The sequence below is a fragment of the Camelus bactrianus genome, chromosome 12 (genome assembly GCF_048773025.1).
Source record: "Camelus bactrianus isolate YW-2024 breed Bactrian camel chromosome 12, ASM4877302v1, whole genome shotgun sequence".
Classification (NCBI taxonomy): domain Eukaryota; kingdom Metazoa; phylum Chordata; class Mammalia; order Artiodactyla; family Camelidae; genus Camelus; species Camelus bactrianus.
Window position 1 is genome coordinate 33,304,169 of NC_133550.1, and position 11,540 is coordinate 33,315,708.

Consider the following 11,540-nt stretch of genomic DNA (forward strand, 5'->3'; position numbering starts at 1 on the left):
AATATAAAATAGTGAATTTACTGAAAATACTGAATAGAAGAAGCAATTCTGCTCAGATTGAGAAAAGGGATACAAGCAAAAGATATGAAATATATGGTACATCATACTGTACAGCAGTTTCCCAAAGTGTGTTCTATGGAACACTAGAATTAGATGCTTTGTGAAATGAAGACTATAGATATGTGTATCTGAGAGCTGTGGCCACCGTGCTCCCTCTGAGAGAGTTATAGTACTATATTAAGGATCCCAAAATATCCCATGACAAAAAAATCAGATAAACTCTAGTGTTTCCCAATTTTATGTGATCAGGGAGCTGTGATGTGTGTGTATGTGTGTGTGTCCACATATATTTATTTAAAAAATATAATGCCTATCAATACCTTACAGCTCTAGTGTCCTGTGGAACACAGTTGATAAAACATTGCTTAAAACCCTATTCTAAATATCCTAGAATCCATATAAACTGGTAAGGTTCAAAGTAGGGATTTCTTTTTTAAAAAGTGAGGTAAGAATAGAGCTAAGGAAAGCAGCTCTTCATAAATATCTCCAGGAGCCCATTTTCCTTGGAGAAATGTAATAAGCTATCTTATTTTTCCTCATTTTGGGTGCACATGGTTGGGACATTCATTGGCCCAACCTTGACCATAGCTTAGATAATGAGGGATGAAGAGTGTTTCCAGCTTTGACTGTCAAAAGTTATGGGCTACGGGTGTTGAAGTCTTTCTGAATGACACTAGAACTTAGACATAAGTGCACTGAGGTAAACATAGTTTAATCTTTTCCAATGTCGTTATTTCTGAAAATAGTGCTGATTTAAACAGTTACAATTGAGTATGAATCAGTTTTAGGAAATTAATAATATGTGTTTGTGTATAATACTATGACTAAGGACTAGAACGAGGTCCTATGGTATAAAATAATTGTTGCTAGGGTTCTAAATTACAGCTTGCTTTTCTTTCCTCAGGGGTATGTGATTTGACTTAGGGTATATTTATTAACACATACTAAAGTAGTCTTCTAAGGAAGATAATGTGTCACTTTAGGGAAAAAATGTTTTTCTGAAAGTTGCATTGGAAAACAGATAGTGATAAATTTTAAAAATTAGTGCATTGAAGAAGCAAAATATTTAAGAGAGTCTTTGGTGAATAATATTTACAAGTGAGAAATCCTTTTATAATATGTAAAATAAGTAATATTTATGGCAGATAACATTTATTGAGTGTCTATGTTATATTACAGACTGTTCTAAGCATTTAGAATGTATTAATTCATTTAGTCCTCATAACCGCTTCACAAAGTATTTACTATTATCATTACTTGTACTTCACAGATGAAGAACCTTTATATTTAACAATTACATATAAATTGTTGTTATAGTTAATATTAAATTATATATATTCAAGCTAGTTATACATACATAAGCTTTAAAAACTATATTATACAATATTGTTTGTATATAAAACTATATTATTATATCATTAGAGCTAATATATGTGTACATAAGAATATGTGTGTATTCGACTTATACAGTGATCATATATAAATTAGTTTTTATACCATGCTATTGTTGCCTAAGTGAGGTGGGTATAGAAACTCTACTTAGATCCCCTCTCCTCCTTTTAACAAAGTGGAGAGTGGAAGGGGGGATCATTGTGGGTGGATGGCATATGGTATGTTTGAACACTCTGAAGAGCAAAGTGGGGTCAGAGATTTATCATCACCTAGTTCTTTTTGTTTGAAGTAACATCATCCCTGTGAACAAAGTCTCAGACACTAAAGACAGGGAAGGTGGTTTTGAGGTTTTACTAAAGACGGCAGCACTTTGCAAGGTTATGTGAGCTGACCAACGCCAGATTTATGGAAGGGATGGGATGTTGTTGAGGGAGAGAGAAGGAAGCACTCGGGTGTAAGGGGTTGAGGTGCATATGAAGAGCCAAGAATTTACTCCCGTAAATGTGACCTGAACATACTGTCACTCCATCCTTTGGCTGTAGTTTCTTCACTGTTAAGTTGGGATAACATATTTTGTTTACTGCAAAGGATTCTTTGGGGATAAAGTCTGCCATCAAATCAAAGCGTTTTGAAAAGCAAGATCACAATGCAAATGCAAATAATCATTTTGGGACTAATATCAACAATAATCAGCATAAATATTACCATCGGTTATGCAGGGCTAACTTAAGGCTTACAGAGCCAACTGCATTACACTTGCAGTGAGCATTGTTTGTGGTGCAGGTGACCATGTCTCTCTCAGAAGTTTTTTGGGGGGGCAGAGGGGAGGGGTTTTCCTCCTGAAGAGAAGAAGGGGTTAGTCTCAAGAGACATGGGGCTCCTCTCGCAAGGGAAAAAGGGGTTATTTTTGCCAGAGAAAAGGGGTTAATCTCTCCAGAGATGGGGACCCGCAGGTGAAAAAGAGTATGCGGTTATCCTCAGGAGAGGGGAGGGCCTACCACTGTCGGGAGAAGGAGGTCCCTCTCAGTAGAGAATTAAGAGTTAGTCTCGCGAGAGGAGAAGGGGCTAGTCTTGCGAGAGAAGGGGTTTTTCCCGCGAGAGTGGGGGATATCGCTCGCAAGACAAGGGGTTCCCCCTGAAGAGAAAAAAGAATTCGTGTCGCAAGAGACGTCCCTCTCCGTAGAGAAGAAGGGGCCTGTCTGACGAGAGAAAGGGACATTTTTATTATTCTATATTCTTTAGCTCCGTCACAGCGTTATGAGGTAAGCAGTACAGTAGGATCCCATTTACTGACGAGGAACCGGCACACAAGAGACAAAGCAATTTGCGCCGTGATTGTCTACAGCACCCATGCTCACAGTCATTATGTATTAAAAAAAAAAAAAGTAAATAATTGATAAACTAACAAAATATTCCGTTTAGAACCTCCAATTTAAGAGTTCAGTTTAGACTACATAATGCCAGTTGGCAGTATCTACCAGCGGGTGTAGTCTTTTAGCCCATCTGTAAAAATCTGAAACTACCCAGACAAGGGGAGGAACAAGGCACTGTTTTTGTAAATACAATTGTGATGTTGAGGATTCTAAGTGATGTAGAAACCGGGAAAGAGGTTGTTGTCAGAAGGAGGCTTGTCACCAAGAAAAATGCTCCAGAATTCTTAAGGGGTAGGGCGTCCTTATTGCACAGTCCAAGGTATTTGAAATACCATTTCCTGAATGGATCCTTTTCCACAAATTTTTGCCATATCTAGGCTCTTCCTCCTACTGTGCTCTTCATATCCTCCAACTGGTATTCTCCGTCCTCTATGGGAATCTGATTATTCTGTAAGTCAGTGATTTTGGAATCAGTATCCTAGGTAGTCATGGTGAGAGATTTAAGCAGTGTGATGCAACTCAAACTGCATGTGTTGAGTATTTACCACATGCCGGACACTAGCCTTGGTGTTAGAGATGTCTACTCAAAAGGGCCCAATCCTTCTCCTTGACAAGCTCAACCTAGTATAAGACTTCATTCTTTCATTCATTCGTCCTGTCAAATGTCTTGAACACCCACTTACATGCCAGACACTTTTCACTGGGGATACAAGGGTGAAGAGCCATTTTGGTCAAGTCAAACCTGGCTGGTGAGACATGAAATAATGACACAATAATCTTCAGCTCTGTAATCCTTTAGCCATAATTCTAAAATCCAAGAACTCTGAAAACTAAAAGTTCCTTTATAACTCATTTAGTGTTAGTTATCACCCAAACTGAAGTGAGGCTATTAATAGCCTTTATTTATGTCATTCAGTGTGAATGCTCATGTATTTTGACGAAGGTGTGTTAATATATTTGATTATGGGAGATTACTTGGGATCCTGATGGGATAGTGTTATATAATACATGATTTATGCACCATTATATAATATATAGTTTGTACACAATAATATACAAAAAACTTAAGTCCCCAAACTTAACTGACCTGGTGAATTTTGGCAAAAGGATTCTGAAGTTGTCTAGTAAGTGCAGCGAAGACTTAGAGAAGGGGGAAGTCACTTTGCATTATAGTAAGTGTAGAAGGCTTCCCACGGCAGGATTTAAACTTGGTTTTGGAGTGTAGGTTTTGAAAGGACAAAGTAATGGGTGTGCAGGACGTAGCAACCAGGGACAGATAAACTTTTGTGGAGCCTAAGCGTATATATTTTGAGGGGGTCTCTTTAAGGAAAAGAATACAAAGTTCTGAATGTAGTTAGGTAGAGGGCTTTTGCAAATATGGGCCCTGAAGCTTTAATTTCATTGTTTCTTTGTAATTAATCTTTGAGCAAGGCAAAACGCATGGGTAATTTATTTTATAAATTGAAATATACCTGTAGATCTGTAAAGGAACATATATGTTGACACATGGGAGGAGAAAAGAGTTGGGTTCTTCTGGGAGAGGAGAATGAGTCCTTATTTTTATCTTTTTGAATTGTTTTGAGATTTTGAAAATTGACAACAGCTATTTTTTTTAATCCAGGCATAATATGTGTGGTCTTTGGAAAATAGTCCAAAGGTTTTTTTAAAAGAATGAATCCAATTGTAAGTGTATGTCAAAATGAGTGAACTTTCTCACTGTTCTCATATTTGACTTGGGGGCTAGTCAATTTCTAAAGCTTAAGGAAGATTTGACAATCATAGAATAATTTAATATACTTAAATAGCAAACCCTTTAAGGAAGAGAAAAAGCTGCATTTCATTTTGAAATTTACCTTTTAAATAGACTATTTAGGAATGGCTTGTCTTCAGATTTCAAGGGATAAGCTTGAATCTTAAAATCTTTAAAGATGAATATTTTAAGATTAAAATGGAAATTTCAGTCTTACTATTAGTCAGACTACATGGCGATACTCTTTTCCAAAGCTTTTCCAAAGCTATTCACAATGATTTAATATTTACTCATAAAAATAATACTGATAGTCAGTGTTTACTGAGTACTTACTCTGTGCCAAGCACTGTTCTGATTCCTTTATTACAGTATCTCTCCACCTTCCTGTAAAAAATATTTTGTTTTGTTTTTGCCACAAAGATTTGTCCACCACTCTTGCTTGGTTTCTTTTATTGATTTATTTTAGCGGTTTCATTGAGATATAATTCACATACTATGCAAATCATCCATTTAAAGTATACAATACACTGGTTTTCAGTAGGTTCACAGATATGTGCAGGCATCACCATAGTAAATTTCACATTTCACCCACTCAAACAGAACCGTATACCCTTTAGCTATCACCTTTCTATTCTCCCCTCTTTCTCCTGCCCCCCAGTCCTGAACAATCACTAATTTACTTTCTATCTCTATGGATTTCCCTATTCTAGGCATTTAATGAGTGGATTTATATAATATGTAGTCTTTTGTGACTGGATTCCTCCACTTAATATAATTTTTCAAGATTCATCTGTGTTGTAGCATGTCAGTATCTTATTGCTTTTCATGGCTAGACCACATTTTTTTAAATTCATTTCTACCACATTTTGTTTATCCATTGATATTGTTTCCACTGTTTGGCTATTATGAATAGTGCTGTGAGAAACTTCCATGTACGAGTTTTCATATAGACAGAAGTTTTCATTTTTCGTGCATGCAGTCTCCCCCAATACTCCTGCTGGCCTGTTGTTATCCCCTCTGACACAGGTGGAAACCGACAATGCTAAGGTTAAGTTATTCATCCAGGGTCATGTGGCCTGAACAAGGCAGAGCCAGGCTGTAAACCTAGGCACCTAGGTAGGCTGACTCAGATTTGCCTTGTTACTTCTCTTTAGATCAGTTTTTCTCAGACTGATTTTGAGATTTTTTCCTTTTAAGAATATCAAAGAAATTGCACAAAGAAGTAACTACTATTTAAATATACACACCAACCCCCAATCATTTACCTATCATCTGACTAAATGCCACACATATTCCCCAAAGCATATCCAGAAAATATAATTCTTAACAAATGTAATAGCCAGCATGGAGTTAACATCACTTGCATTTGCTTCATTTTTAGATAAGTCACATTTTTCTCACTTTGCCCTAAAAGACGCTTATCTTTCTAATACACAGTGTGGGTGGATGTTTGGAATGGCAAAGACCATCCCCAAACTGTCTATTAATTAAGCCTTTTAGGGGTAGATCCCCTCCCCTCTTAATTCTTCTTTGGGGTGAAATCAGTATTGCATGTTAGTGCCTTCCTTCCCACATCTCCTCTAGGTTAAAGTTGAATTCTTTGAGATTGAGAGTTTTTTTGTGTGTGACTTTAACAATGTTCTCTTCACATGTCCTTGCATAGGCCTAACAATTGCTTGTTGACCCATCTTAACCTCTTTTGAGCGTCATCTTCAAAGTGTAACTGTCCTTGACAATGAAAGAGACCTTCCTATTGTCTGGTCCTTCCAGGCAATCTTTAGCATGGAGCTAAATGGCTTTCAGATGGAGGAGTTGGCTGGAGGAAGGAGACAAAGTAAGCTGTTGTTCCTGAGTGACTTTGCGAAAGTTTCTCTTTTCTCTCTTAGAATGGTGCATTTCTATAGAAGATGATAGACGCGTTGACAGGTGCAATATGCTTTGAACTGTTGTGTCCAATAATTCTTTTGTCTTGGGTTTTCCCAGCAGAGTGGTCACATCTCAGGATGTTGATATGCATATTGTTTGCTTTTCATTTAGTGTGATGAAGCCTTCCTTCTCACTTTCCCTCCACTTCTCTTTTTAGGCTCTTTGCACGCATGTCACTAACCCAGATGGAAAGGCAGGCATTGCTGCAGGAACCTCTCCCTAACCTCCCCAACCCCCTAACCTTATTTTCCCCTCAAAATGGAAATCACTTCTTGCATAGTTTTGTCATTATCATTAAAAAAAAGGAAAGAAAAAGATATTACTTAGAGAGGGACAAAACACAATGACATCAGAGGCAATGGCTGACAGAGCTAAAACCCTAATACAAATAATACCTAACATATATGGAGACTTTCCATATGTCAGATACTATGCTAAGACCTTGACATGCATTGTCTATCGTGGAAAAAGTGAAAATTGTCTGTGGCCTGGTCAACCGAGTAACAAGCATTGTTTACATTGTGGAGCATATCCTTTTACCTTTTTTCTTAGCATGTTACATTTTTGCACTATTTTTCCAAAAATGAGCTCACACTGCATACATTGTTCTATAAACTGATTTTTTCTCCTATCACAGTGAACTGTGAATATCTTTGCTATGTCAATAAGTAGTGATCTTCATTACATTTGCAAATACCTACAGAGAATTTCATTGCACCATAATAATGAAATTCACCAGTCCATTATTTTGCGGCATTTCAGTGATTTACAGAGTTCACTATTAGCAAGTATTTTTGTAATGAATATGATGGCTTTGTTTCACATGTTCTTATATGGACTCTTGATTATTTTTACAATGGTAAATTCCTAAATGTGGAAGGCCAGTGAAAAGGCAAGTAAGATTTAACTTCTGCTTCTCTTTTGCCCTTGTCTGAAAGATTCCTTAATATGTCATTGGACATGCTGTCTGACTTCCAGAACTTAAGAATTGGTGATATTAGTTAGAAAAGATTTAGCCTAAACCAAAAATAGACACCGGAAGTCCTAAATTAGATCATTTCGCTTCTTCACCTTTTGTCATGGTTAATTAGATATGCACAGATTTTTCTGCTTTAGTATAAATGTGAGAAAGTTTTTATTTGACAAATTAGAGGACTTCTCTTACTTCAGGAACTAAAACTGGGGGCTTCCAGGCACTAACTGTTCTGTATCTAAACAGATGTGGAAATAGAACCTTAACACTCCCCAGTTGGTTTCTCTGGAGGCCTTTTGTGTATTTCTGTTAAATGTGGTGGTGCCCAGCATCTTGTCCCAAGTATGACTAAAACGAACAGGCTGAACCAAGGTAGGAGGGAATTGTTTCCCAAATAAAATTACCCTGTTGTCTGTAATAAGTGATTTAATTTTTTATTTTAATTTATGTTTTTCCTTAGTACTAAGGAAATTCTAGAAGCAGAGGAAGAATGAACTAACAGAGAGGGAGTTTCAGATTTTGTATTCTACTAACGTAAGAAATAGCTAATGGCAATGCTGAGATGTTTAACTACCTTTCAGAAACCATCTAAAGATGCTCTCACAAACAGTGAAAGCATCTTACAGTATAAGCAGTATCAAGCAGAAGTCAAAGAAAGGCAAGATCTATCCCAGATCTAACATAGCAGCTGGTTTACAAAGCATCTGAAAAATCAAAGTACCATGCTCTGTGGAAAATGATGAAATACAGCATCTGTGGTTTAGATTAAAAAAAAAGCACAAGATTAAATTTAAATGCATATTGAAATAATGGATAAAAGTACTTACAATTTTCAAATAAGGAAACAGTAAGTTAAACTGGGTCATGTGTTAAATGTGATTTTTATTTTCAATTTGTTTTTTTTTTGTAAACTGTAGGACCAACTTGTCTTGTTTACTTGGTAACACCTCCCCCCTCAAAACACACACACACACACACACACACACTTTACCACCCACCTTTAGGTTTTCTACTCTGTTTTATTCAGTGACTCTGCAGTCTGAACTGAATTCTGGCTATGAAAAAGTTTGTGAATTTGGCTAAGTGAGAATAGTTACAGAGTCACTTCTGCTGTAGTTTAAGCAGCAGGACGCTGGCAGTTTGGCATGCCATGGGTCATGTGATCCATTGACCTCTCTGGGTTCCATGACTCTGCCTAGTAACAATTGATTAATGGTGTATGGTAACTTTGAGAGCAGATCTCATCAGTTCTCCTGAGTTTGAAGACTTCTTCATTATCTTAGACCTTTCACTGCTGCCCTTAGGAAATTTTACTCACAAATTAGGTTGAACAAAGTCTTCTCAAAGAAAATTATTTTCGGTGTTTGGTCATTAGGGAGCAGAAGGCTTGATGGTCATTTACTGCATTGAAAAGGGGTATGGGAGGCAAGTGGTGATTATAGAACATGGCCCCGTTCAGGCTTCCTTTGCGCTCCAGGACTGGGTTTTTAGAAGAAGCCACGTAACAAAAACTACCACTCAAGTGACAAGTTGGCCTCAAAATATTTTTTGTGTGGGGGTAGAGGTAGAATATCTGACCTTTGTGCTGCCTTAGAGGTTATGAACACATTTATTTGAGCTTTAATATCCAGTAGCCACCTGGATTCGTGATGAGTACTGCTGGTTGTCTACCCAATATCCATTCTCTGCTTCTTAGTGACAGAACTCCAGTTTTATTTAGGACAACAATATGCTAGGTTAAAAATATTCACATCTCCATACTTCCTTGTAGCTAAATTAGCTGTGTTAATCTGTTTTGGTCAACTAGTTATAAATGGAATTCTCCTGGAAAAGCTGCCATTTTCTTGATAACAAAGAACAGACTCAGCTGGCATGTCCTTTGTCCCTTGCTTTTCTGCTTCTTCCTGCTTCATGACAGATGCAATGCCTGGAGGTGGAGCAGTCCTCTCCTGATAGTGAGGACAACAGCCACAAGCTAAGGATGGGACAGGTGGAAGATAGAAGGCCACTGGGTCTTTGATGACTCCTGAGTTGATATATGAGCCCTGAGTTCTCTACACTTATATTTTGTAAGAATATATATATTGTACACTTATGTAAGAAAAACTGAACCTTTATTTGGTTAAGCCACTGAAGCCTGGTTGCTACTGTATGCGATTGAATGCAGCCCTGATCAATGCTGTTCAAATCTGGGCTCCATTGTTTTCCACTTGGCTAATGCTCTCTGAACTTCAGTTTCCTCATCTCCCAAGTGGGGTTGACAAGAGCTGTCCCTACCTCAGAGGGTTGTTGTGGGGATTAAACACATAGACAATGCATGTCAAAGTCTTAGAGTAATATCTGACACATAGGAAGTGTCAGTGTATATTAGGTATTAATTGTTATTAAAGATTTAGCTCTGAATGCCATCGTCTCTGATGTGCCACTGTGTTTTGTCTCTCTGATGTTCAAGTTAATCCCATCTTTTTAGGATCCAAAAGATGATCACATATGTATATATTTATGTTGGGATAGCATTTGACACATACTTATTTCCCATCTATTGCATATGTACCCGAGTCCATGGAAAAACTGCTAAATCAAGAAATAAAGTCAAATACGAACTGTTAAATATCATGGGATTATTATTTGAGTGGCTGTTTATTTTTCTAGAGGGACAAAGAAACTGGACATTTTCAAGGGGACACAAGCTATGATTTGAACCCAGGTAACTTATTTGAGTCCTAAATTGGAGATTTCTCTTTGTTACCAGGGGCAAGGAATCAAAAGTTCAGCTTGTGATTAAGCACGTGCTAGAGATTATGAAGTTTTTTGAAAGCAAAGTATATCTGTCAGATTTTTGTGCCATGCAACTAACTTCCTCATCCCATGCTGTACTCTTTGGTAGGAAGTCACTATGGGTAGCCCACACATAAGAGATGGGGATTTATGGTCCACCTCTTTAAGATGAGTATCATTTCTGTGTTTTGGCTGGTGTAAGTTATTGATATTTTAATTGATTTCATATGCAGCAACCTGCTTGAACTTTATGAGTTTTAATAGTTTTTTGCGTTTCTTGGGTTTTTATTGTAAATCATAATATCATCTAATCATGAAAACTTTGCCTTTTCTCTTTCAGTCCTTAGATCTAACTTTTAAAAATTTTCATGTTGAGGAGGGTGGGTATAACTCAGTGATGGAGTGTGTGTTTAGCATGCACATGGTCCTGGGTTCAATCCTCAGTATCCCCGTTAAAAAAGTAATAGTAATAAATAAATAAACCTAATTACCTCCCTTCCCGCAAAAAAACAAAATTTTTAAAGGCCAAAAAAGATAAAATAAAATTTTCATGTTGGGAAAGACCTTCAAGACTGTATTTGATCAGCTTTCATTATGCTGTGATATAGTACAAAGCATGTTCAAATCTCAGAGGTTGTCAAAATCAGAGACTTATTTCTTGATCATTTACCCATGGGGAGCAGATGATTGTAGGTGGCTGCAGTCCTGTCTCCTTTCTCCTGGGATCCAGTGGAAGCAGCAGCCCCTATCTGAGAAATGGCCTTTTGACGGCAGAGGGAAAAGAGCAATTGTAGAACCACATGATAACCCAGAGTTTCTTGTTGGATGTGGCATGGCCAAACTTGATGACAGTGATGCAGGAAGTCCACTCTCCTAAGGGGAGGGTCCCAGAGAAGAGCTATGTAGAAGTGGGCCTGGTAGAGAGGACAGGTAATTATTAGGAAAAGTATATAATCTTCCACCAACACTAGGAAGAATAATAATGAAAGAAGTCATCCTTGTCTTTTCCCAACATTTAATAAGATGAGTGAATTTTTTTCATTAAATATAATGCTTGCTATTGGTTTTTGGTAGATAGCTTGTTACCGTGTTATAGAAGTTCTCTCCTATTTGTAGTTTTAACATTTCAAAAAATATTGGCATGGCATTGAAATTTCTAAAAGCTTTTTTCCCAACATACACTGAAGTGACCATGTACTTTTTCTCCTTTAGTCCATTAACATGAACTGAATGGATTTTTAAAATGATTTGAAAAAAAAAAACTACTTCATTATGATATATTTAAAAA